The sequence below is a fragment of the Narcine bancroftii genome, chromosome 3, assembly GCF_036971445.1.
Source record: "Narcine bancroftii isolate sNarBan1 chromosome 3, sNarBan1.hap1, whole genome shotgun sequence".
NCBI classification, from domain to species: Eukaryota; Metazoa; Chordata; class Chondrichthyes; order Torpediniformes; family Narcinidae; genus Narcine; species Narcine bancroftii.
In genome coordinates, this window is record NC_091471.1 from 83069112 (window position 1) to 83096163 (window position 27052).

General features: G+C 43.2%; 1 protein-coding gene across 1 annotated transcript in view; it reads right to left on the bottom strand.

Annotated features, from left to right (window-relative positions):
- The window catches only part of LOC138757315 (mesoderm induction early response protein 3-like), a 152277-nt gene that overhangs the window by 95177 nt on the left and 30048 nt on the right, over positions 1 to 27052 (bottom strand). The window contains exon 2 of the mRNA XM_069924422.1: positions 19116 to 19226. The gene's annotated coding sequence lies outside the window, so the exon portion shown is untranslated. The remainder of the gene's footprint in view (positions 1 to 19115; positions 19227 to 27052) is intronic.

The window sequence follows — 27052 nt, forward strand, 5'->3', positions numbered from 1 at the left end:
CACGATCAGGGGAAGCATGATCACACACAGAAGACAGGGTCAGGAGAACCCTTGCTCCCCTTTGGGATATGCGTTGCGGGACAGGGAGGAAGTACGGCTTCCAGAAAGGTATAGACAGATGCCGCTAATTTATAAGGGTCCGCAAATTGGGGAAAGGTATCAACCCTTCTCATTCACAGACATGAATTGTATTTTGGACAAAATGCCACCTCCGACTGAGGGAGGTGGAGCGTGGATGGGAAAGTTCTGCCAATATACGATGCGACATAAGATAGCTATAGGGGATTGGAGAGCAGTACTGGGGAAACAGCTTGGGCTGTGGGAGATACAGCAGGTAGAAGTGATCGCAGGAATCACTAGGTGCCTCGATGCCGAGCCATTTGCCAAACATGCTACGGCAGTAGGAGGGGCAATGCGGGATAAGTTTCCGGTTCCCCCCGGTGTCATGCAGTCCCTGACCTTTTCCATAAAGGAGGATGAGGAGATCTCGACTTTTTTGAGTCAGTGTAAGGAGAGTTGGACGGATAAAGCAGTAGTACACCCAGCCACAGATCCCTTGCAGACTACACTCTTTAGGGCTGCAGTAACGAGCGGACTGCCAGCTGTAGTTAGGGAGGCATTAGAGAATAACCCTGATATTCCTGGCTGCTCGAATGAGCAATGGGAAAAACATTTGACCCATCACATGAAACGTTACAGGGCTAAGCAAAAGGAGGACAAACAAACTACGGAGTCAGCACAAGTGCAACTCCTTAAGCTTCAATTGGAAGAGGCTAGGAAAAAGGCAAACGAGGCAAAAAAGAATCCCTCAAAGGGTGCGAACCAGATGATTCAGCAGCCACCGCAGCCACCACAAGGGAATAATACGAGTTGGCACCTGGCCCCAAATTGGGCACCGGGTCCCACCTATGTGGGCAGAACGGGAGGTCCAATGGGGGGATTCCGAGTAAGAGGGAGAGGTCGGGGTGCTCTACGAATGCAGCCAGCCGTATGTTTTGTATGTGGTCAGCCAGGACACTGGAAGAGAGACTGCCCCCTAGTTTGGGGTCCTCAGGACACTGGGGGAAGGGGATATGGACCACCACAAAATGAGCATTGGGTCCAGCCCCAGAGATTGTCAGTGCTACCCCTGGTACATCAGGCACCCCATGCGGCTCTAGCTCCGAAGAGACAATTCCCTTTGCTGACAGAGGAGGAGCAATATTGCCCACAGTGACATAGCCCGAGCACCCATGAGCAGGCTAGGTTGGCAGACCCTTTCCTGCAGATTAAAGTAATGGACATGGAAGTATCCTTTTTAGTGGATACGGGAGCCAGATTTTCAACACTCACTGGCGCTGAGTTTCAAGCTAAAACATCATCCTCTAGCGTCCAGCTGATAGGGTTCTCAGGTACACCAGAAAATCTGCCGTTTTCTACACCACTAGTCATTTCTGTGGCGGGACAGACTTTTACACATCAATACATTTTGTCAGCCAGGTGCCCTACTAATCTTTTGGGCAGAGATCTCCTGGTCAGGTGCGGAGCATCGATCCTTTGTGGACCCAGTGGAATAGAGGTCACCTTTCCAAATGGATATTCTATGAACTGTTCATTAACTACACTTCATTCCGGTTCTCAGATGTTGTTGGCGGCAGCAGGAGGATCCGCGTCTGAGGGACAATGGGCTGACATTTACTGGGGGCTGTTGGAACCGGAGGACCCACAAAAGGGAGGGCTGCTAAAGCTTTATAATCAATGGAAGCCGTGGATCCAGATGTTACACCCGTATACCCCTCCCTCGGACCCCCCCCCATATGACCCTCTTTTACGATAGGGATGGGGATGAAATGTATCAGCATGCCTTTTATGAAGAGGTAGAAGGCATGCAATGGGAGATTAATTCGGACTACATAGTGGTAGGAAAGGAGGGAGTGGCCGCTACGGTAGCACTGACATCTGAACAGCTGGAATGGTATGAGATGGCAGGTGAGGCCATTCCTCATGTCCCCCTTGCAATTGGCCAGGCAAAAGATTTGGGACCGATGTGTCGGAACTTGATGTCCCTAAGTGACTGGTCCGATACCCAAATACCGACAGTGCAGTTCTCCTCATCTGGTCAGGCATACAGGATTTTGTCCCCGACATATGATCGAGTCCTCCTTGAGCATAGACAGATTGAACGCTTTCATGGTAGAGAGAAGATGGATCACCCCAACTCGGCCCCTATGCTAGATTCTCTCCCTGAGAACCTGTGGTCAGTGGGATCAGCAGATGTGGGTTTTTGTCAGCAGGTTGATCCCATAACCTTCGAACTGTCAGATTACACCCCAATTTGGCAGATGCAGTATCCCCACAAACCTGAAGCTGAGGAAGGTTTGGCAAATACCATTGATGGCCTTATGTATTCAGGGGTGTTGGAACATTCGTGTTCTAGTTGGAATACACCCATCTTACCTGTTCTGAAACAGGACACGGGCAAATATCGGATGGCCCATGACTTAAGGCGCATCAATGGTATTGTGTGATCACCCACAGTTTCAGTACCAAACCCATATACTGCCATGACTGCTTTAACCCCTAACCACAAGTGGTTCTCTTGCATAGATTTAGCGAATGCTTTCTTTTGCTTGCCGCTGGCAGAACCATTAAGAGATGTGTTTTCGTTCACGTATAAAGGTAGAAAGTTGCGGTCTACTCGACTCCCGCAGGGCTTTATTTTATCCCCAGGGATTTTCAATCAGGTGTTGAAAGAACAGCTGGGGGGGGCTAGTACTGCCATGTGGGGTAGTTCTGATCCAGTACGTAGATGATATCTTATTGGCAGCATCTGAGCCTGTCTCCTGTTTGGAGGCCACACGTCTCCTGCTAGTGCAGCTGTTCAAGGCAGGATTTAAAGTCTCTCGCTTAAAGTTGCAATGCTGCAGGCAGGTGGTCTCCTTTTTAGGTAGAATGGTCTCAGCGAAAGGCACAGGGATTTCCCCTGTGCATCGAACAGCGATACTACATCATCCAAAACCAAAGAGAGTTAAGGAAATGCTTTTGTTTTTGGGTTTGTAAGGTTATAGTAGGCAGTTTATCCCATCGTATGGTGAGTTGACACATCCACTGCGAACTTTGGTGAATGAGCAGGGGATGAGGAATCTGGGAGCTACACTTGATTGGACTGCACAGACTGAGATGAGTTTTATTCTACTTAAGCAAGCTCTTACAACCACTATAGATTTGGCGATTCCAAATTATAGACACCCTTTCTCTTTGGATGTTTCTGAAAAAGCACACACGATTGTTGGTGTTCTTTTTCAGAAAAAAGGGGGTGGAAGATGTGTGCTCATGTATGTGAGTATCATACTAGACCCGACGGAAGACAGACACCCACCATGTACGAGACATGCAGCGGGAGTAGCAAAGATTCTACAAAAGGTGGCACATATAGTAATGGGACATGGCTTGACGGTATTAACAACACATAGTATTGTAGCATTTGTGAGCTCGACAGCATTTACAATGACTTCGCTTAGGCAGACGAGACTAGAGAAGATCCTGAATGCTCCAAATGTTACGTTTACCCATGAAGGCATTAACATGGCAGACAATATGGGAGAGGGAGAACCACACTGTTGTGAGAAGAGGGTAGTAAAGGATATTAAAATAAGACCTGACTTACAGGCTACACCCTTAAGAGAACCAGATGAAACCTTGTTTACAGATGGGTGCTGTTACAGACACCCCACAAATGGATTGAAAGCTGCCTATGCGGTGGTACGAAAAACTACAGGAGGATTTGAAGAAATCATTGCAGGGACAGTGAGAGGAAAGGAGTCAGCACAACTCGCAGAACTACAGGGAATGATAGTAGCATTAGAATGGGCAGAAGGGGAGGAGGTCAATATATATACAGACTCGGCATATGTGGTAGGGACAATACAGGTTGAGCTTAGTCAATGGATTAGAAGTGGGTTTTTAACAGCAGCAATGACCCCAGTTAAGCACGAGAAGGACGTTAGGAAACTGGCTGAGGCTCTCCTGAAACCAAGGCCATTAGCAGTTCTTAAATGTAAAGGACATGATAGAACAGATACGATGGTGGCTCGGGGAAATCAGGAAGCGGACATGGCCACTAAAAGGGCAGCAGGATACGACCCTCAGTTTATTATGATACAGGCACAAAGAACAGCACATGACTTATTACCACCGTGTAGTGTAGAAGTAAAAATACAGGAACAAGCAAAGGCATCACCTCAGGAAAGGATGGTATGGGAGGAAAGGGGGGCAACCGAGGATCAAGGACTATGGAGATCGATAGACGGGAGGCCAGTTTTACCATCTGGACTCATGAAACCCCTCCTCGAGGAGGCGCATGGGCTAACACACTGTGGAAAGAAGCAGATGATAAAGTATTTGATACATTGGTGGCACCCCTTCCTGCCGGCGATGGTGGAGAACCATATTAGAGAGTGTGAGGTATGTATAACTTTCAATGTCAAGGCGACTGTAAAGCCACATGAAGGACAGTTCCCGTTACCTAAGTTACCAGGGCAGGAAATTGTACTTGATTATACGGACATGATTGAGAGGGTAAGTGGCTATCGATACCTCTTAGTAGCAGTAGATGTGTTCACAGGGTGGCCGGAAGCAATCCCTGCCAAAAGAGAAGATGCAAGGACGGTATGTAAATTCCTGATCAACCAGTATATTCCGAGACACGGATTTCCTAGAAAAATTAGGTCCGATAATGGAAGTCATTTTAAGAATAACTATCTACAGGAGGTAGAAGCAATGTTGGGATTGAAACATGCCTTTGGAACGGTGTACCATCCACAATCCCAAGGGAAAGTGGAGAGGATGAACCAAACAATAAAAGGTAAGATCGGGAAAGTACAGGCACAGACCAATCTAAATTGGGTGGATGCGCTGCCCCTGGCATTAATGTCAATAAGAAGTTCGGTAAGTTCTGTGACAGGATTTACTCCATATGAACTACAAACGGGGCACCAGTTTCCGGGACCGGGAGCCGAAATTCAGACTACGAAGAATGAGGTAGGTTCAATGGGATGCAAGCTTTATTATGATAAACTAATGGCTCTGGTGTCAGATTTTTCACAACAGGTCACAAGTCCCAACAGAAAAGGGGAAACACCGATACCATCAGTCGCGGAGTGGGTTCTGCTAAAGGTGATCAAGAGAAAGTGGTCGGAGCCCAGGTGGACAGTGCCCTACAGAGTGGTGGAAAGAACATCCCACGCGGTTCGACTACTGGGAAAAGGAGAGATGTGGTATCATTGGAGTCAGTGAACGGCAATGGACCCACCTACACGGACACTGAAACAGATTCGAACGGAGATGACTGGGACTCTGTGAAGAAACCACGGACTAAGAACACTTAACAGCTCATGGCTGGGAAATTTGTTCTCTGGAGACTGGGGATGGATACAGACTGCAGTGCTAGTTGCTGGAGTTGTGGTGTTGGCGTTGATCCTGATCCTGTGCATCCTTCCCTGCCTCCAGTGCCTGTTCAACGAGCGTTGTCACAGAAAGACATCCCCAGACCCCAAGGCATGTATTTGTCCCTACTGCCCTCCCAAGAGTATAATGACTACAAGGGGTCAGAAATGCCGATCCTGGCAATGACTCCGGAGGTCTCAGCCTAATAAGTTAACTGGTGGTTGGTCTCATTTTCATGAGACCAAAAGGGGGACTGTTGGAATCTAGGGGTTTAAACATTATGAAAGAAATGATTAATTAATAAGTTTATATGTACTGCATGGTTCAGGGAAAAAGAGGAATGTGATTAAGTGGCAATCACAGCATGGAGCAAAGTTGGCTGAGCAAAATTGTCTGCTCCCAAATACAGGGAGAGGAAATGCAGAAAACGATTTAGGAGGAATGCTCAAACTGAAGGAGGTGGTGAGTAGCACAGGAGACACAGGCCAGACCAGAACAAAGAATGGCCTGCAAGAAACAAAGGGAATGGAAAACCAGTCTAGGAGGAAGATTAAGGCATGAGGAGGTGTTAAAGAGAACAGCAGAAATTGGCCAGACAGGAACAGAATGGTGATTAGAAATATCTGGGGATGAATTAATTTCTGATCCAATCAACAGGATAGTCTGGCCTGGAGGATTAAGATGGGAGTGCTACACCCCAGATATCTGCAAAACAGGAGATGACTTGTGATAACCCTTATGAAAAAAGATCTAGCAAAGGAAGACAACTTTTGTTCTGTATGATAATGAAATCTAGCAAAGGAAGCCAACTTTTGTTCTGTATGATAATAAGGTTGATCTATATAAACTGAGCCAACTGGACAATAGGAGTCAGTCTTGGGGAATAGCTCACTGTGCAGGTGACCTATGAACTAACGACTGACCCAGAGCTCTGTTAAGTTTTATTCTTGTGCTGTGTAATAAATTGACTGTTGAACCGAATACCTTCTCCTATCACTTCATTCAAAGAACATGCTGGACTCAGACCACACATAGACTAAATTAAGTAAAGCCAGAGTCCGACACGAGGCACCGGCTTGCTCTACGCCACCAATGGCCTGAAGAGTCAATTGATGACTGGACCTGTGGACGCTGGCTAAGAAGTGCAGATCTGGGACAGTCTAGTTGCAGGGGTCTGCTTGAGGTACGTGAGGCAGCAAATGCTCGAGTTGGGAAGGAAGGACCTCGCTAGCCACGTCGAGCTGACTAAATCACTGGAACAGGCCAGTCTCAAAAACTACGACCTGTTGGATGTGGAAGCTGATGGGGTAGCAGGCAAAGATGAGGAATCCTGTCCTTGTTGTGCATGGGGGAGGAAAGGGCCAGGACAGAGGTGCAGGTAATGGAGGTTATGCAGGTGACCACCGAATCAATGGTGGGAAAGGGAAAGTCACATTGTTTGAAGGAGGACATTTCTGAAGATCTGGCATGGAAATCCTTGTCTTGGGTGCAGAAGCAAAAGAGACAGAAGAATTGAGAGAATGGAATGGAATCGTTACAGGAGACAGTGTGGGAATAGTGTAGTCGAGGAATCTCTGGGAGTTGGTAGGTTTTTGGATGTCTGTCAAGAATTTGTCTCCTGAGAAGGAGACAGAGAGCTTGAGCAAAGAGAGAGTGTTGCTGGTCTTATGAGCCCAGAAGACCCCAAAACACAGCAGCAATAGATATTCATCAAGACAAATGGTGACTTAAACAAAAATTGCTTTTAATTATCTTTAAACATGAAAACAGAATCACACTTTAACTTATCACTATTAACAACGAACCTAACTTAACACCCTTCTAATTCTAAGCGCATATGTATATAATGTTTGTGTAAGTTCAGAAAAGTTCTTTGGTTCACAGTCCAATCTCACTCCTCATTCCTCCAAGTTCACTGATTGCAGGCAATTCTTATACTGTGCATAGAATTTAATATTTATAAAGTTTGCCAGGCTTTGGTGATTGAAAGTTAAATGGTTACCACTCAGGAAGGTTCTTGTTGATTTTCAGAGAGATTTGTTGTACGCTAGACACCCACAACTGATTCCTTTTTAATCAGCCACTTCAGTGTCTTGCCAAAGAAACTTGCCCCCTCAGGGTTCTCCAGATAATAACCTCTTTCTTTTAGGTCACCACAGAGTTCCTTTTTGTTTCACTTCTTTCAAGTGAAACATTAGAGAGCCAGTCCTCTTCTCATGCATGTAGCACAAGGGCTTTGATCAGGTTGAACTAAGCACTCACAATCCGTCTACAAAATGGTGTTTTCCACAAGCTTGCCAGCTTGTCCTGTTCCAGTCCCAGTTGCTGCTACTAACTGTAAAACTGCAGAACTGATCTCTGTCTGTCTGTCTGTCTGTCTGTCTGTCTCTCTCTCTCTGAGAAAAAGCCTGTTTTACTCTCTCTGCTCTCCAAACCACATGACTCTCTTAGAACAGCAAGTTTCACTGCAGACATCCTGTGGGTTCAACAAGTTCTTTCATCTGTTGCCTTTTTGTAAACAACAATCCATTAGTGAAGTCTCTTGGGCAAAGCTTTTGAAAAGGCTTTGGGGCCGACAGGTCTAGCATGAGCAGTGCTCCAGTGTTTTAAATAAAATCTGTTTTAAAGTGTTTGTATGTGACCTACACTAACAAACCTGCCCCAATTTATCTCTCAAAAACATATATCTATAATCTGTCACACTAGAGATGGACCAAGTGAATTTGAGGTGAGGGTAGAAGTTGGCAGTGAAGTGGATGAAATCAATGAGCTCATCATGGGGGATGAGTCAGCACCAAAGTAGTTATCGATGTAGCAGAGGAAGAGTTGAGGGCCTTGCCTATGTTGGCTTATAACACGGATTGCTCCATGTAGCCTATATCTGTGACACCATATGCCCACCCCCATCATTTCAACAACTTCCAGTTCCCTGAACTTGATCACCTTATGTTTATCATGGACATACAATCCCTTTGCATGTCCTTCCCCATACCAAAGGCCCCAAAGCCCTTTGTTTCTTTCTGGACAATAAACTCAACCAGTCTTCCTCCATCACCACCCTCCTCCAGCTGGCAGAACTTGCCCTCACCTTCAATAATTTCTCCTTTGACTCATCCCACTTTTTCCAGGTCAAAGCAGGAGCCATTGGTACCCGCATGGGCCCCAGCTATGCCTGCCTTTTTGTTGGCTCTATGGAGAAATCCATGCTACATGCCTACATATGCGAGGCTTTTCACCTCTTCCTCCACTACATCGATGTCTATTTTGGTGCTGTCTCATGCATCCATGATGAGCTCATTGACTTCATTCACTTTGCTGCCAACTTCCGCTCTGACCTCAAATTCACTTGGTCCATCTCTAGCAACACCCTCCCTTTCCTTGATCTCTACTATATGCATCTTGGAAGACAAACTCATAACAGACATCTTCTAGAAACCCAACATTTCCCACAGTTATATCGACAACCATGTCCCCTGCAAGGATTCCATTTTATTCTCTCAATTCCTCAATCTCTGCTGCAATTGCACCCAGGATGAGGACTTCCATCCCAGATAATCAGAGATGTCCTCCTTCTTAAAACAACGTGGCTTTTCCTCTACCACTTTAGATTGGGTATTATGCAATGAAAAGGGGCTAATCAGCAATCTTGTTGTACGAGGCCCTTTGGGTAGGAGCGATCACAATATGATCGAATTCTCACTCGACATGGAGAGTGAAGAAATTAAAACCGAGACTAAGGTCCTGATTTAAATAAAGGGAATTATGATGGTATAAGACGGGAGTTGAGTAAGATTGATTGGGTGGTGTTTATGCGGGGATTGATGGTGGAAAGACAATGGAAAGCATTCAAAAATCTCATGGAAGAATTGCAGAAATCGTTTATACCGGTTTGGCATAAAAATAAACCAAAAAAGGTGACTCAACTGTGGATAACAAGGGAAATTAGAGACAGCATTAGGTCCAAAGAGAGAGCATATCAATTGGCCAAAAAAAGTACCAAATCCGAAGACTGGGAACAATTCAAGATGCAGCAAAGGAGGACAAAGGGATTAATCAAGAGGGCAAAAATAAATTACGAAAGTAAGCTTGCGGCAAACATAAAAACCAACTCAAGAGGAAAAGATTGGTGAAATCCAGAGTAGGTCCCTTGCAGTCAGAATCAGGGGAATATATAATGGGGAATAAGGAAATGGCAGACTAATTAAATTCTTACTTTAGTTCTGTTTTCACAAGAGAGGATACAAATAACCTCCCAAGGATGTTGGGAAACATAGAGACTAATGCAAGGGAGGAACTGAAAGAAATCAGTATCTCTACGGACATGGTCTTGAGGAAATTGAAGGCCGATAAATCCCAAGGGCCTGGGATAATTTACATCCTAGAGTTCTTAGAGAAGTGGACATTCAGATAGCAGATGCTTTAAGAATTATTTTTCAGAACTCGATAGACTCAGGATCAGTACCCATGGATTGGAGGGTAGCTAATGTTACCCCACTATTTAAACAGGGAGGTAGAGAAAAAGTGGGGAATTATAGGCTGGTGAGCCTTACATCAGTAGTGGGCAAAATGATGGAATCCATTATTAAGGATGTAATAGCGGAGCACATGACTAGCAGAGAAGGGATCGGACAGAGTCAACATGGATTTACAAAAGGTAAATCGTGCTTGACAAATCTATTGGAATTCTTTGAGATGGTGACAGGTAAAATAGATGGGGGAGAGCCAGTGGATGTGGTGTACCTGGATTTCCAAAAGGCCTTCGATAAGGTTCCGGATAAACGACTGGCTTCCAAAATCAAGGCTCATGGGATTGGGGGCAAGGTATTGATGTGGATTGAGAACTGGCTGGCAGATAGAAGACAGAGTTGGGATAAACGGCTCATTTTCTGAGTGGCAGTGGGGTGCCACAGGGATCTGTACTGGGACCCCAGCTTTTCACAATTTACATTAATGATCTAGATGAGGGGACTGGATGTAATATCTCCAAATTTGCAGATGACACTAAGCTAGGAGGGGTTGTGTGCACTGAAGAGGGGGTCAGGAAGCTCCAGTGTGATTTGGATAAATTGGGGGACTGGGCAGATACATGGCAAATGCACTATAATGTCGATAAATGTGAGGTTATCCACTTTGGTAATACAAACCGGAGGGCAGATTACTATTTGAATGGCAATAGATTGGGAGATGGGGAAGTGCAGAGAGACCTAGGGGTTCTCGTGCACCAGTCACTGAAGGCGAGCATGCAGGTACAGCAGGCAGTTAAAAAGGCAAATGGTATGTTACCCTTCATATCTAGAGGGTTTGAGTATAGGAATAAGGATACCTTACTGCAGCTGTACAGAGCCTTGGTGAAACCACACCTGGAGTATTGTGTGCAGTTTTGGTCACCTTATCTGAGGAAGGATGTTCTTGCAATGGAGGGAGTGCAGAGGCGATTCACCAGGCTGATACCTGGAATGGCAGGAATAACTTATGAGGAAAGATTGTGCAATTTGGGATTGTACTCTCTGGAGTTTAGAAGATTGAGAGGGGATCTCATAGAGACATATAAAATTCTGGCAGGACTGGACAGAATGGATGTGGAAGGGATGTTTCCAATGGTGGGGGAGTCCAGAACCCGGGACCATGGTTCGAGGATAATAGACAAACCATTTAGAACTGAGATGAGGAGGAATTTCTTTATCCAGAGGGTGGTGAATCTGTGGAATTCATTGCCACAGAGAGCAATAGAGGGAGGATCATTGAATATATTTAAGAGGGAATTAGATATATTTCTTCAGTATAAGGGAATTAGGGGTTACGGAGAGAAGGTGGGGATGGGGTACTGAACCTTAAGATCAGCCATGATCTCATTTAATGGCGGAGCAGGCTCAAAGGGCCGAATGACCTACTTCTGCTCCTATCTTCTATGTTTCTATATACTTAGCATTCTACCATATGTCCTCCATTACCTGCACATCTGCCCTGATCCCCTCCACCCTCACATGCAATAAGGACAGGATTCTTCTTGTTCTTACCTACCATCCCACCAGCCTTGGCATCCAACACATCCCCCTCCGCCATTTCAGCCACATACTATGTGAACCTACTAGCCTCATATTCCCCTCTCCGTCTTCCATACGGACCACTCCCTCCATGACTCCCTTGTCTGCTCATCGCTCCCCACCAATTGACCCCTTGGGACCGACACCTGTGACCGCAGGAGATACTCCACTTGCACCCACACCTCCTCCCTCACCACCATTTGGGGCCCCAAATAGTTCTTACAAGTGAAGCAACATTTCACTTCTGAATCTGCAGGGGCTATCTACTTCATCTGGTATTCCTGTTGTTATCTCTTCTACATTGGAGAAGCTGGGTGCAGACAGGGAGATGGCTTGTTGAGCACCTATGCTCTATCCTCTGCAAAGGCATGGATCTCCCAGTGGCCACCCATTTCAATTGCTATTGCAGTCATGTCTGCTCATGGTCTCATGCACTGCCAGACTGAAACTATCTGCAAATTGAAGGAAAAATACCTCATCATACCCAGTCAACACCTTTTGTTGGACTGGATTCCTCCCCCAGCCAGCATTATCTGAATTCTGAAATTTCCAGTTTTTGGCTCATTCTGCTTATTCCTTGAATCAAGGCTCAGGTTTGAAACATTGGCAATATATCTTTTCCTTTTATGGATTAAGAAAGACCAGCTCTACTTCCTCAGGAGTTTGCGTAGGTTTGGTATGACACCAGAAACCCTAGCAAATTTCTACAGAGGGGTGTTAGAAAGTGTACGGACTGGCTGCATCATGATCTGGTATGGAGACACCAATACCTCTGAGCGAAAACCCCTCCAAAATGTAGTGGACACAGCCCAGGACTTCATTCCCCACTGTTGAGTACATCTACAGGTAATGCTTCCATCAGAGGGCAGCAGCAATCATCAAGGATCTACACCACCCAGCACACACTCTGTTCTCACTGCTGCCCTCAGGAAAGATGTATAGGTGCCACAAGATTTGCACCACTAGGTTTTGGAACAGCTGCTACCCCTCCACCATCAAATTCGATCAGAGACATTTAAGAACTCTTACTTGTGCACTTTATTGATTGTCACAAGATAAAGGAACAGAAGCAGACCACTAGACCCATCAAGTCTGTTCTGTGATTCTATACTAAGCTAAACTATGCTCACACCTAGTTCAAATTTCCAGCCTTTTCCCTATATCCTTTGATACCCTTACTAATGAGATACTTGTCCATTTCTTGTTCAAATACTCCCAGTGATCTGGCCTCCACTGCTTTGTGTGGCAGTGAGTTCCACAGATCCATGACCCTCTGACTAAAGAAGTTCTCCTTCCTCTCTGTTTTAATTGGATAACTTCTAATTTTAAGACTATGAACCCTTGTCCTCAATTCACCCATCAAGGAAAACATCCTAACCGCATTCACTCTGTCAAAACCTTTCAATATTCGAAATGTCTCTATGAGATCCCCCTCATTCTCCTCTACTCCAAGGAATACAACCCAAAAGCTGCCATACGCTAGCCCCTGCATTCCAGGAATCATCCTAGTAAATCTGCTCTGCACCCTCTCCAACAATGTCACATCCTTTATAAGGGGCCCAAAACTGTACACAGTACTCTAAATGGGGTCTCACCGGTGCCCCATAGAGTCTCATTAACACCTCTCTACTCTTGTACACTTTTCCTCTTGAAATGGATGCTAGCATAGCATTCGCCTTCTTCACTACCAATCTCACCTGGGCATTAACTTTTAGATGACTCTGCACAAGGACGTCCAGGTCTCTTTGCACCTCTGAGGATTGAATATTTTCCCCATCCAGATAGTACTCTGCCTGTTTATTTCCACTGCCAAAATGTAGAACTGAACATTATACTTCATCTGCCATATTTTTGCCCAGTCTCCTAATCCTTCTGCAATTTTACAGTTTCTTCAACAGTTCCTGCTCCACCACCTGTCTTGATGTCATCCACAAATTTGGCCATAAAACTATTTATTCCACAATCCAAATCATCAATATAAATTGTAAACAGCAGTGGCCCCAAGACTGACCCCTGCGGAACACCACTTGTTACAGCCAGCCATTCTGAACAGGATCCATAATTTCAACCCTTTGCTTTCTGCCTATCAGCCAATTTTCTATCCAGTCTAATAGCATCCCTGTAATTCCATGGGCCCTCATCTTATTCATCAGCCTAACATGCGGCACCTTGTCGAAAGCCTTTTGAAAATCCAAATATATAACATCCACAGCCTCCCCTTTGTCTATCCTTCCTGAGATTTCTTCAAAAAACTCTAATAGGTTGGTCAGGCAAGATCTACCCTTTAAATGGTGACTAGGACTAGGACATCAGACATAAGTCTATAGTTTCCTTTTTTATGTTTCCCACCTTTCTTGTACATTTGCAAACTTCCAATCCCCTGGAACCATGCCAGAGACTATTGATTTCTGGAAGATAGTCACCAATGGATCCACAATCTCCAAAGCTACGTCTTTCAAAACCCACGGGTGTACCTTGTCTGGTCTGGGAGATTTATCTATCATCCATTCAATTTACCGAGCACAATTTCTCTTGTAATCTTAACTGTATTCAATTCTACTCCCCGAAGCCTCTATCAGGAATATTGTTAATGCCTTCCACAGTGAATACTGACGTAAAATATTGATTTAATTCTTCTTCCATTTCTTTATTACCCATTATAATTTCCCCAATATCGTTTTTTATTAGGTCCGATGTTAACACGTGTCTCTCTTTTATTCTTTATATATTTTAAAAAACCTTTTGGTGTCTTTTTCTATATTGTTTGCTAGTCTCCTTTCATAACACATCTTTTCTTTCCTTATGACTTTATTTCTTTTTGTAAGTTTCTGAAGGAATCCCAGTCCTCTGATTTCCCACTAATTTTAGCTTCCTTTTACACCCTCCCCTTTGCTTTTATCTTGGCCTTAACTTCTTTTGTTAGCCACATTGGTACCATCTTTCCTTTGACTCATTTCCTTTTCCTTGGAATATATCTATCCTGCATGCCTTTTATTGTTTGCAAAAATATTTTCTAATCCTGCTCTGTTCCTCCGACTAGTTTGCTTTTCCAGCTGATTTGAGCCAGTTCTATAATTTCCTTTATTCCACTGAAAAACTGATACATCTGATAACAATTTTACCTTTTCAAATTTGAAATTGAATTTGACTATATTATAGTCACTGCTTCTTAGAGGTTTTAACTCCCTAACGACCTCAGGTTCATTGCACATTTATTCTGTCTGTATTGCATTCAGTTTGTTTACATTAATTTACTGTTTACAGTTGTTTGTTTACATGTTTATGCCGTGTACAGTTTTTTGCACTACCAATTAGTGGTAATTCTGCCATTCCCGCAGGAATAAAATCATGTAAGTACTCTGACAATAAATCTGAAATCTGATCTGAATCTGAAATCTTAATTTCTCTATCATTTGTGTTTTTATTACAATCGCAGCATCTGCAGACTTTCATATTTCACTCAACATTCTGGTAAATCTCCTCTACTTAGCTTCTACATCCTTCCTGTAATGAGTTGACCAGAAATGAAAACAATAAGCCAAATGATCAGTATTGGACCTGATAGATCAGCCACTTTGGTAGGACAGAAACTCCAAAGTTGCATCTGTAGTTAGACAAAGGTAACTTTGGAGAGGGGCCACATATTGACCACTTAAGAAGTTGGGCAAATCAGTCGAATGAAGCCCAGTGAGGATGACCCATGCAGCCCACTGTATATCAATATCCCAACTGGAAGCCAAACTCAAACAATTGCAGACCCAGCAACACCTCAGTATCCCTAGCCCAACCAGCCATAACCAGCAGCAGAAAGGAAGATCAACAGATGCAAGCCAGGAATATTGTGACCCTAATCCTACCAGAGACAAGAATGGAAATCCATCAACACAGACCTCGTTCATCTCCTGGAGCGAATGAAGGGATTGGTGGAAAGGAAATTGTAAAAGATAGGAGAGATCCAATACAAATGTGGAATGGAAAGATTTGGAGTAAGTTAAAAGAGACAGAGGAAAGAGAAAGAACCACCAGGTCAGCCCAAATCAAGGAGACAACAGGAAATTGAGACACTTATAGGAGAAAGACGCCAACTGAGGAAACAATGGAGGAAGGTGTCAGAAGAGGAAAAAGTAATCAGTGTTGAGAGAAGAAATAAAGCAGTGCCTTGCTTGCCTGAAAAGAGCAGTGTCCGAGAAGTCTGCAGAGAAAAAAAAGATTGGGCAAGAGTAGACTTCTACAAAGATCCTTCCAAGCTCATCAAAAGCCCTTTCACTGCAGAAAAGATTAGGGCACTCACAGTGCCAAGGAGGGAACTGAATCAACACTTGAGGAAGACCCATGCAGACAAACTGAGGAATGAACTAATAAACATCCACACCTTCCCCCCACCCCACCACCCCCCCCCCCCCTGCCCGACATGCCACCAATTCACCAATTGGAGCATCAACTAGACAAGAGGCCCCTTACATGGAAAGAGTTTGTCTTGCATTGCACAGCAGGTGAGAACAGCATCAGCCCCAGGGCCTAAGGTAATTACATATAGGGGTGATAAGAACACCCCTGGCATCCTAACGTTCCTCTAGATCTTGATGAAAGTGGCATGGAGGAAGGGAATCATACATAAAGCATGGAAGAGAGCAGGAGGGATCTTGATTCCTAAAGAAAATAACTTCTCAGCCATCAGCCAATTCTGACAAATCAGCCTTCTGAATGTGGAAGGAAAGATTTTCTTCAGTGTTATGTCTCAATATACCTGGTGAACAAGTTCATTGATACTTCAGTGCAGAAGGCAGGAGTACAAGGTTTCATGGGATGCTTACAGCATACTAGCATCATCTAGCACCAGATAAAACAGCCAAGAGGGAAAACAAAGATATGCACATAGAATTCTTAGATCTAGATAATGTCAGTCACTCATAAGAAGCTCCGGACAGCCTTCAATTTCCAGGTTCCAGAGGCCATCACACAATTCATCAAAGTGTATTTTCAGGATCTCCAGTTCTCCATTACAACATAGGAATACACTACTGCTTGGCAGCACCAGGAAACAGATGTAATGGAAGGTTACACCATCTCTCCCCTTGCGTTCACCATGGCAATGGAACCCATCATCCAAGCATCACATTGGGTGGTAGGAGGGGAGAGCCTGAAGAGTGGGGTGTGTCTTCCTCCAATTAAAGCATACATGGATTCCATAATCACATTAACAACATCAAAAGCCTGCACTAAACGTCCCCTCTAAGCTTCATAACAACATCAAATCAAACCAAGCAAAACTCGCAGTATTTCCATTGAAAAGGGCAGACTTTAATGAAGAACCAATGCCAACTGTCCTGGAGAAACCAATCAAAAGCCTCGGATGTTGGTATAATGCAACACTAAAGGACACTGAGCAGGTTGAAAAACTCAGACAGGACATACTCGGTGGCCTTCAGCAAATCAACAACAATGCCCTCCCAGTGAAGCTAAAAGTGTAATGTCTGCTACCATGACTCATGTGACCATTAATATACAAAGTGTCTCTATCAACTGTTGAGAAAATGGAGAGACTGCTCAGCTCACAAATGAGGAAGTGGCTCAGACTACCAGATATCTCAATAAAGTAGGGCTTTATGGGGATGGTATCCCGTTGTTGCCATTATTTAGCCTTGTGGAGGAATACAAATGTGCCAAAGAGAGGCTAGAGATGACAAGACCTGTGCGCAAGAGGTGCTGCCCCAACCTTCTCAACCGGTGGAAAATGGATGCTGACTGCAGCAGCATGGAATGGAAAAATCAGCCATCTGACACCAGGAGAGAGTGGGTTATGTACAACAAAGTAGAGGAGGCTTTGGCTGAGAAACAAAGAAACTCATCTGGCAGAAAAAAGTCCACCTGAACTTTGGCAACTGGTAGTGGAGACAGTGTGCCAATAAGAAACAGCTGCCAAGTTTTTCAAAGCCATATCTCAACCAAAACAAGGGGAATGGACAAGAAGGGAGGGCATTGAAAGGAGGAGATTAATCTGGAAGGACCTGTGGAATAACGTCAAATAGAACAAGCTTTATCATCAGAGCCCAAATATGATGTCCTGCCCTCTCCCATAAACTTAAATTTGTGGTTAGGAGAGGATCCAGATTGTCCCACCTGCACAATTCCTTCCATGCTCAAGCACATTTTGGTTCGGTGCAATGTCAGTCAAAAGCAAGGTTGATATACCTTGCGACACAATCAAGTGGTAAGATGACTCACAGCTGAATTTGAATAAAAGAACATTGACCACATCCAGATCATTCTCCCATGCCTAACATCTTACATCCGGGAGGGAATAAGCCACAGGACCCACTCCTCCTCACTCCAAGATGTTGGTCAACTGAACACTGTCAGAGACTGGAAACTGCTTATAGACCTCAGCTAATGACTCATCTTTCCACTGCAAATTGCCAGCACCATCCTAATTCAAGATTTGGTCTTCTGGTCCAGCTCTGTGCAGAAGGTCTTCATCATCGAGCTGATGGTAACTTGGGAGGGTGCCATGGATGAGGTGCGAGAAAGTAAGACACTGTTACTCTAATCTTGCCACAGATGCAGAAGAGTGAGGCTGGAAAGTGAGGGTGCACCTGGTTAAAGTCGATTATAGAGGATTTTTTGCCAACTCCTTGACCATGCTTCTGAGGGAAATAGGAATCACAGGAAAGGCTCTCAGAAAGGCAATTAAATCACTGTCTGACTCAGCTGAACTGAGCTGTGACTGGCTCTGGTTAACGAGGAGGGATCCTATCTTGGCTCCAAAATGACCAGTAAAAGAAACAAATATAGGACACACCCAGGTTTGATCAGCCTGTGGTAAACCTGCCTAGGTAGAGGGTGTCTTGTGATTAAAAGGCCAAAATATATCCAAAGATGCCTCAACTTCCTATTCCTACCCTCATTGGCTCTTGGCACAGGCAGCAATCCTGAGATTACCACCCTTGACATCTTGCTTTTCAGCTTCCTTCCTACTCTCTACTCCTATTTATGTCAATAGTACCAATGTGGATCATGACATCTGTCTGCTCACTCTCCCACTTCAGAATGCTGTGGACTCTATCTGAGATGTCCCTGACCCTGCCTGGCACCTGGGAGGCAATCTTGATCTTGTTCACAGAATCTATTGTTTATTTGCTTATCAAATCTCCAAACACTATCGTTCACCTCTTCTCCCCTATTCCCTTCTTAGCTGAAGGGCCCAACTCTGTGCCAGAGGCCTGATGACTATGACTTGTTCCTGGTAAATTGTTTCCCCCCCCTAACAGTGCCCAAATATATTTATTGGTGAGGGGTACAGCCGCAGGGGTGCTCTTCCTCTTCCCCTTCCCTCTCCTAACAGTTACCGAGTTACCTGCCTCTTGCCTTTTGGGTGTGATTATCTCCTTATTGCCAGGGCTGGATTAATGTAATAGCAATAATAGCATAAGTTGCAGGCCCCAGATTTTCAAGGGACCGCATTTATAAATTATGAATTATGAGAAACATTTTCATTTTCATTTTTGTGCAGTGGCTATGAGATACCACTGTGATAATCTGTGTTAATAACACAGATTAAAGGTGATAATTTGCTAAAATTGCTGCACAGAGATGAAAACGAAAATGTAAACAGAAACACATCTTAGAAGAACTAAAAATAATCCTCACCTCAGGCCTTCAGTCAGCTGGCTGGTTTTGTTCGTTTACATGTCGGTGGAGCTGCACGCAGATAGCAATTATGAGCAGTAGAGCCGGAGAGATTGGATGTCATTAATGCTTCTGGAAGTGCAAAATGTAAAGCAAAGGAAGAAAATGAAAGAGACCAACTTGTGATATCAAAAACACGTAAATTGACAGAATATTTTGATTTCAAGGTGATGGTGCCATCACCTTGAAATATAGGAACTTGTACCAAAGCAGCAAAAGGGATACAGCAACAGTCAGCATCCATTGAATGCGAAACAACAAGTGAAAAGAACAAATTGTCTAATGATATTGGTGACTGGCCAAACAATCTGATGATTGTGATCTGACTATTTGCTAGCCAAGGGAAGTGATGAATGTCAACGTGCTAATAGTGTCTTCTCTTCATCCATGTGATTCTATGACAATGAAAAGAAAACTTGGTTTTGTCAGAAGTTTTATTTCACACATGTTCATAAACCTACAAACAAGCAATATGCAAGAAAATGGTTATGCTATTCAGAAAGCAAAGGAAGCCTATTCTGTTTCCTGTGCAAGGTTATGAGTTCAGAATGTTCATCAAAGTTAACTGAAGAGGGGTTCAATGATTGGAAAGATGGAAGCAATCTATTACGTCGCCACGAAGGAAGTTCCGTACAAAGACAAGCTTTATCTTCACTGTTGATGCACAAAAATGAAGGCTTAAGTGTCGATCCCGCTTTGAGCCAGCTGTCGCCGCCGACATAAGTAAGTTTCATTTTAACAAAATGTGTAAGTATGTTTCAACAGGGGAGGGGAGGAGGTGCAATTTCAGTGTAAATGTAAGTGCAAAATTTGTAAGTAAGTTTTAACAGGGAAGGGGGGGCACAATTTCAATGCTTGCCATCTATGTTTCCTAGATATACCACTGGTAATCAGTGAATATATAGTGATCTGAGAAAACTGGCATCAGTTTGTTAAGAATAATAAAGACTATTTCAAACTTACCAAACTGGACAAGCAGGGTCAATGTCAGAAAGTGTCTTGGGTGGGAGGGGGCACATTCACACTTCCACCTCACTGAGCATGTGCCAGCCTGCACAATTTAGGCCCCTTTTAAAATAAGTGTTATAGACCCCACACTATCTTAATCCATGCATGTGTGCGCGCACACACACACACACACACACACACACACACACACACACACACACACACACACACACACACACACACACACACACACACACACACACACTTGTTTTCTTACTTTATTATACACAGCATGGTCTCAAAGCTAAATACAAGGCACAATGGAAATAAGAAAGACAGGAGGAGGTCCGAACATGTTTTTTCAGACCCTGGATGTGCGGAATAGTATGCAGATGTTTTTAGAAAATCTTCATCAAGAAGTTGACCAGGGAGCAGCGTGGAAAGCAGGAGTTTGAAATATAATAACGTTGATCAAGATGATGTTAATCTGTCTAAAGGATATGAATTGAAGTAAAAATGAAAACTCAGGGGAGCTGGAGAAAAATGGACTGACATCTACAGAATCATGTGTGTATTTGTGGCTTTGGCCACTAGTCATAAAATAGAGGGGGGGGGGGTAAGGTTATTTTGTATTTTCATAACAACATTAATGGGGGAGGTGTCTTTGGTTTTTTTTTAAGTTTTCATTTCTTTTCTTATCTGGATTGGTTAGAGATTATTGGCTTGATATAAGACTTTTAAGAGAATTGAAATATCAAGGAGTTAAGAGGTGAATTGGAGATGCTGTATATGGATGATTAAAAGTATATATCAATGAATAAAATATTGAATGTTTTAAGTTTTAATATTAAAGGGCTAAATAGCCTGGTGAAGAGGAAAAGATATTGGCACATATTTAAGAATATGAAAGTAGATATAACTTTTTTACAAGAAACTTATTTAATTGAAAAAAAATCACAAGTTAAAAAGGGAGTGGGTAGGGTACATTGCAGCTTCTTCATTTAATTCAAAGGCAAGGGGAAGAGCTATTTTAATAGATAAGAAACTTCCAGTTAAAATACAAAATGTAGGGAGATATGATACAATGTTTTTTTTTCAGAGCATTGGACGCTTGTGAATATAAATGTACTAAATGTAGATAAAGATAAATTCATACAAGAAACCTTTTTGAATTTGGCAAATGCTAAGAAAATATGTTAAAAGGAAGAGACTTTAATTTTTGCTTAAATCAATTTTAGACTGGTCAACAAGAGCTATAGTAAAGATAAAAGTAGCCAAAGCTACATTGTCATCGATGAAAGAGTTAAATTTGGTAGATGCTTGGAGAAGACTTCACCTAAGAGAAAGAGACTATTCTTTTTATTCCAATAGCCATAATTCTGATTCTCGAATGGATTTATTTTTTTAATATCTGCACAATTTCAAGGTAGAATACATCAAACAGAGTATAAAGCAAGAATTTTATCCAACCATTCTTCTTCATTATTGGCAATAACAATGATAAACAGAGAAAAATCAGTTGACAGAGGGAGGTTTAGCTCTATTGTTAAAAAGGAAAGATTTTTGTGAATTTATCAGAAGACAGATAAGAATTGTTTTGAAACTAACTAATTCAGTTTCAAATAAATTTATCTTATGGGATGTGATGAAGGTGCATATACATGGTCAAATAATAAGTTATACTTCTAAAATTAAGAAGGATTATATGAAAGAATTAGAACAACTGGAGATAGAGATAACAAATATAGAATAAGATTTAAAGAAGCAAGTAAGTGAGGATAAATGAAGATCTCTTATAACCATATAACCACTTACAGCACAGAACAGGCCAGTTCGGCCCTACTAGTCCATGCTGTAAAAAATCCCCACCCTCCTAGTCCCATTGACCAGCACCCGGTCCATACCCCTCCAGTCCTCTCCTATGCATGTAATTGTCCAGTCTTTCCTTAAATATAACCAATGATCCCGCCTCGACCACGTCTGTCGGAAGCTCATTCCACATCCCTACCACCCTTTGCGTAAAGAAATTTCCCCTCATGTTCCCTTTATAATTTTCCCCCTTCAATCTTAAACCATGCCCTCTAGTTTGAATATCCCCCACTCTTAATTGAAAAAGCCTATCCATGTTTACTCTGTCTGTCCCTTTTAAAATTTTAAACACCTCTATCAAGACCCCTCTCAATCTTCTACGCTCCAGAGAAAAAATCCCCACTCTGCACAACCTTTCCCTGTAACTCAAACTTGAAATCCTGTCAACATTCTCGTGAACCTTCTCTGCACTCTCTCTATTTTGTTTATATCTTTCCTATAATTTGGTGATCAAAACTGTACACAGTACTCCAAATTTGGCCTCACCAATGCCTTGTACAATTTCATCATAACCTCCCTACTCTTGAATTCAATACTCCGATTTATGAAGGTCAACATTCCAAATGCCTTCTTCACCACACCATCTACCTGAGTATCAGCCTTGAGGGTACTATTTACCATCACTCCTAAATCCCTTTGTTGCTCTGCACATCTCAATAGCCTACCATTTAATGCATATGACCTATTGCGATTTGCCTTTCCAAAATGTAACACCTCACATTTATCTGTATTAAATTCCATCAGCCATTTCTCAGCCCACACCTCCAGCCTTCCTAAATCACCTTTTAATCTACGGTAATCTTCCTCACTGTCCACAACACCACCAATCTTTGCATCATCTGCAAACTTGCTTATCCAATTCTCCACCCCTACTTCCAGATCGTTAATATATATAACAAACAATAGTGGACCGAGGACCAATCCCTGAGGAACTCCACGAGTCACCAGCCTCCAATTGGACAAACAATTTTCTACCACTACTCTCTGACACCTCCCATCCAACCATTGCTGAATCCATTTCACTACCATCTCATTTATACCTAATGCCACCACCTTTTTTCCTAACCTCCTTTGGGGAACTTTGTCAAAAGCTTTACAAAAGTCTAAATAGACAACATCCACAGCTTTCCCTTCATCAACCTTTTTTGTAACCCCCTCAAAAAACTCAATCAGGTTTGTCAAGCATGATCTACCCCTGACAAAACCATGCTGATTACTCCCTAGCAATCCCTGTACCTCCAAATATTTGTAAATACCATCCCTCAGAACACTTTCCATCAACTTGCCCACCACAGACGTCAGACTCACGGGCCTATAATTCCCAGGTTTACATTTAGACCCTTTCTTAAACAGCGGAACCACATGCGCCACCCTCCAATCCTTTGGCACTACCCCCATGGCCAGTGACATCCTAAATATCTCTGTTAATGGCCCCACTATCTGTCCACAAGCCTCCATGAGTGTCCTTGGGAATATTTTGTCCGGTCCCGGAGATTTATCCACCTTTATCTTTTTCAACACAGCCATCACTACCTCCTCAGTTATCCTTATATGCTTCATTACCTCCCCACTTTTGTTTCTTTACCTCAACTGGTTCAATATTTTATTCCCTAGTGAATACCAAGGCAAAGAAATCATTCAAAATTTCCCCCATTTCCTCTGACTTCTCACTCAGCCTACCCTCACTATCTACAAGGGGTGCAATTTTATCCCTCATAATCTTTTACTTTTAATGTACCTATAGAAACCTTTTGGATTTATTTTTAGTCTGTCTGCCAAAGCCTCTTCGTGCCTTTTTTTGGCTTTTCTAATTTCTTTCTTAAGATTCCTTTTACACTCCTTGTAGTCCTCCTTCAAATTGTCAGCTCCCTGTTCTTTATACCTCTTGTACACCTCCCTTTTTCTCCTAACCAAATTTCCAATATTCCTCGAAAACCAAATCTCCCTATGACTTCCAGCCTTTCCTTTGATCCTCACTGGGACATAACTACTCTGTACCCTCAAAATTTCTTTTTTGAATATCTTCCATTTTTCATTTACACCCTCACCTGAAAATATTCTGTCCCACCCAATACTCCCCAAATCCCTTCTTATTCCTTTGAAATTTGCTCTTCTCCAATCCAGAACCTCAACTTTAGGCCCCTCCTTGCTATTCCCTAAAACTACCTTAAAACTAACAGAATTATGATCACTGGACCCAATTGGATCTCCAACATTTACGTCTGATACCTGACCTAGCTCGTTCCCTAACAGGAGATCCAGTATTACACTGTCCCGAGTCAGTTCTTCTACTAATTGATTCAGAAAACAATCTTGAACACACTTAATGAACTCTAACCCATCCAGCCCTCTAACTGTATGGGTATCCCAATCAATGTGAGGGAAGTTAAAATCTCCCATGATCACTACCTTATGATTCTTACACATATACGTTATCTCTCTACACATTTGTTCCTCTAGTTTTCTTGACACATTTGGTGGTCTGTAATGCACCCCTATTAGCACCCTCATGTCTCCTTCACCCCTCAATTCCACCCAAACAGCCTCACTGGATGATCCCTCCAGACCATCTTGCCACCTCACGGCAGTAATGTCCTCCTTAACAAGCAGAGCAACTCCTCCCCCTTTTTTACCCCCTAATCTATCACATCTAAAACAAATGTATCTTGGAATGTTAAGTTGCCAGTCCTCCCCCTCTTGTAGCCAGGTCTCACTAATTACCACAATATCGTGACCCCAAGTATCTGTCCATGCTCTAAGCTCATCTACCTTGTTCACTATGCTTCTTGCATTAAAATATATGCATTTCAGAGAATGACCCTCACATACATTCTCTTTTCTACCTTCTACCCTAATCTCCATCCTACCTTTGTTATCGTTTTTATTCTTATCTAGGTGGCCATGCTCCTTTGACACTGCTCTCATACTCTGTTCCCCATCCCACTGCCAAACTAGTTTAAACCTTCCCCCACAGCTCTAGCAAATCTGCTTGCCAGCACATTGGTCCCCCTCCAGTTCAAGTGGAGTCCGTCTCTTTTGTACAGGTCCGACCTTCCCCAGAAGAGATCCCAATGATCCAGAAATCTTATCTCTTGCCCCCTGCACCATCTCTTTAGCCACGCATTCATCCTCCATATCCTCCTATTTCTACCCTCACTAGCGCGTGACACCGGCAGCAATCCAGAGATTACTACCTTGGAGGTCCTGTTTTTTAACTTCCTACCTAATTCCACATAATCCTGTTTCAGGACCTCATCCCCACTTCTAGCTAAGTCGTTGGTCCCCACATGGACCACGACTTCTGGCTGTTCTCCTTCCCCTTGCAGAAAGCTATGTACTCGATCAGAGATATCCCTGACCCTGGCACCAGGGAGGCAACATACCAACCTGGATCCCTGATCTCGTCCCACAAACCTTATATCTGTCTCTCTGACTAACGAGTCCCCAACTACAAGTATCCCGTTCTTATCCCTCCTTCCCTTCTGAACCTTAGGGGCAGCCCCCGTGCCAGAGACCTGACCCCTACGACTCGTCCCTGATAGGCTGTTCCCCCCAGCAGTATCCAATGCAGAATACATATTGCTGAGTGGCACTTCCACAGGGGTACTCTGCATTGGCACTCTCCCTCCTTTCCTCACAGTCACCCAATTCCCTGACTCCTTCCTTCTAGGCAATATAATACTTTACAAACATACAGAACAAAGAAAGGGATAATGAGAACTAAACAGAGGTACTATGAATTAGGTGAAAGAGGGCATAAGTTCTTGCATAGCAATTAAAGACAGAACAGGAATGGGAAAGGGGAAGTTACAATTATAGGGGTGTATTATAGACCTCCGAATCGGGAACGTGAATTAGAGGATCAAATTAGTAGTGAGATAGCAGATATTTGTAATAAGCATAGGGTAGTGATTGTGGGGGATTTAAATTTTCTGAATATTGATTGGGAAACCCATTCCGTGAAAGGGCTGGATTGGTTGGAGTTTGTAAAGTGTGTGCAAGATAGCTTTTTACATCAATATGTGGAGGTACCACCTAGAGAGGGATCTGTGTTGGATTTACTGTTGGGGAATGAGATGTCAGGTGACAGAGGTATGTGTGGGGGAGCACTTCGGGTCCAGTACCCTCCTCTAATCCCACTTACCAGCACTCTGCCCATATCCCTCCATCCCCCTCCCATCCATATACTTATCCAACTCTTTCTTAAATGACAAAATTGACCCTGCCTCGACCACCTTTCCCGGAAGCCCATTCCACACAGTAACCACTCTCTAAGTATAGAAGTTCCCCCTCATGTTACTCCTAAACCTTTGCCCGTCAACTCTCAACCCATGACCTCTTGTATCTATCTCTCCTACTCTCAATGGGAAAAATCTTTCCATATCAACTCTACCTATCCCTCTCATTATCTTAAACACTCTATCAAATCCCCTCTCAGCCTTCTACATTCCAAGGAATAAAGATCTAATTTGCTCAATCTCTCCTTATATTCCAGATGCTGAAACCCAGGCAACATTTTTGTAAATCTTCTTTGCACTCTCTCTATCTTGTTAATATCCTTCCTATAAATCGGTGACCAGAACTGCACACAGTACTCTAAATTTGGCCTCACCAATGCCTTGTACAGTTTCATCAATACTTCCCAACTCCTATATTCTATGCATTGATTTATATAGGCAAGCATACTAAAGGCCTTCTTCACTACCCTATCCACATGCTATGTGTTCATCGTGCCATTAGCTTCAAGGTAATTATGGAAAAGGATAGGTCTGGGCCCAGAGTTGAAGTTTTTGAGTGGGGAAAAGCTAGGTTTGAGGAGATGCAAAAGGATTTACAAGGGGTGGATTGGGGCCATTTGTTTTCTGGGAAGGATGTAATAGAGAAATGGAGGTCTTTTAAAGGAGAGATTGTAAGAGTACAAAATCTTTATATACCTATGAGGTTGAAAAGTAAGGTCAAAAGTTTGAGAGAGCCATGGTTCTCAAGGGATATTGGAAACTTGGTTTGTAAAAAAGAGGGAGTACTACAATAAATATAAGAAACAGGGATAAAAGGAGATGTTTGGGTTCTATATTGAATGC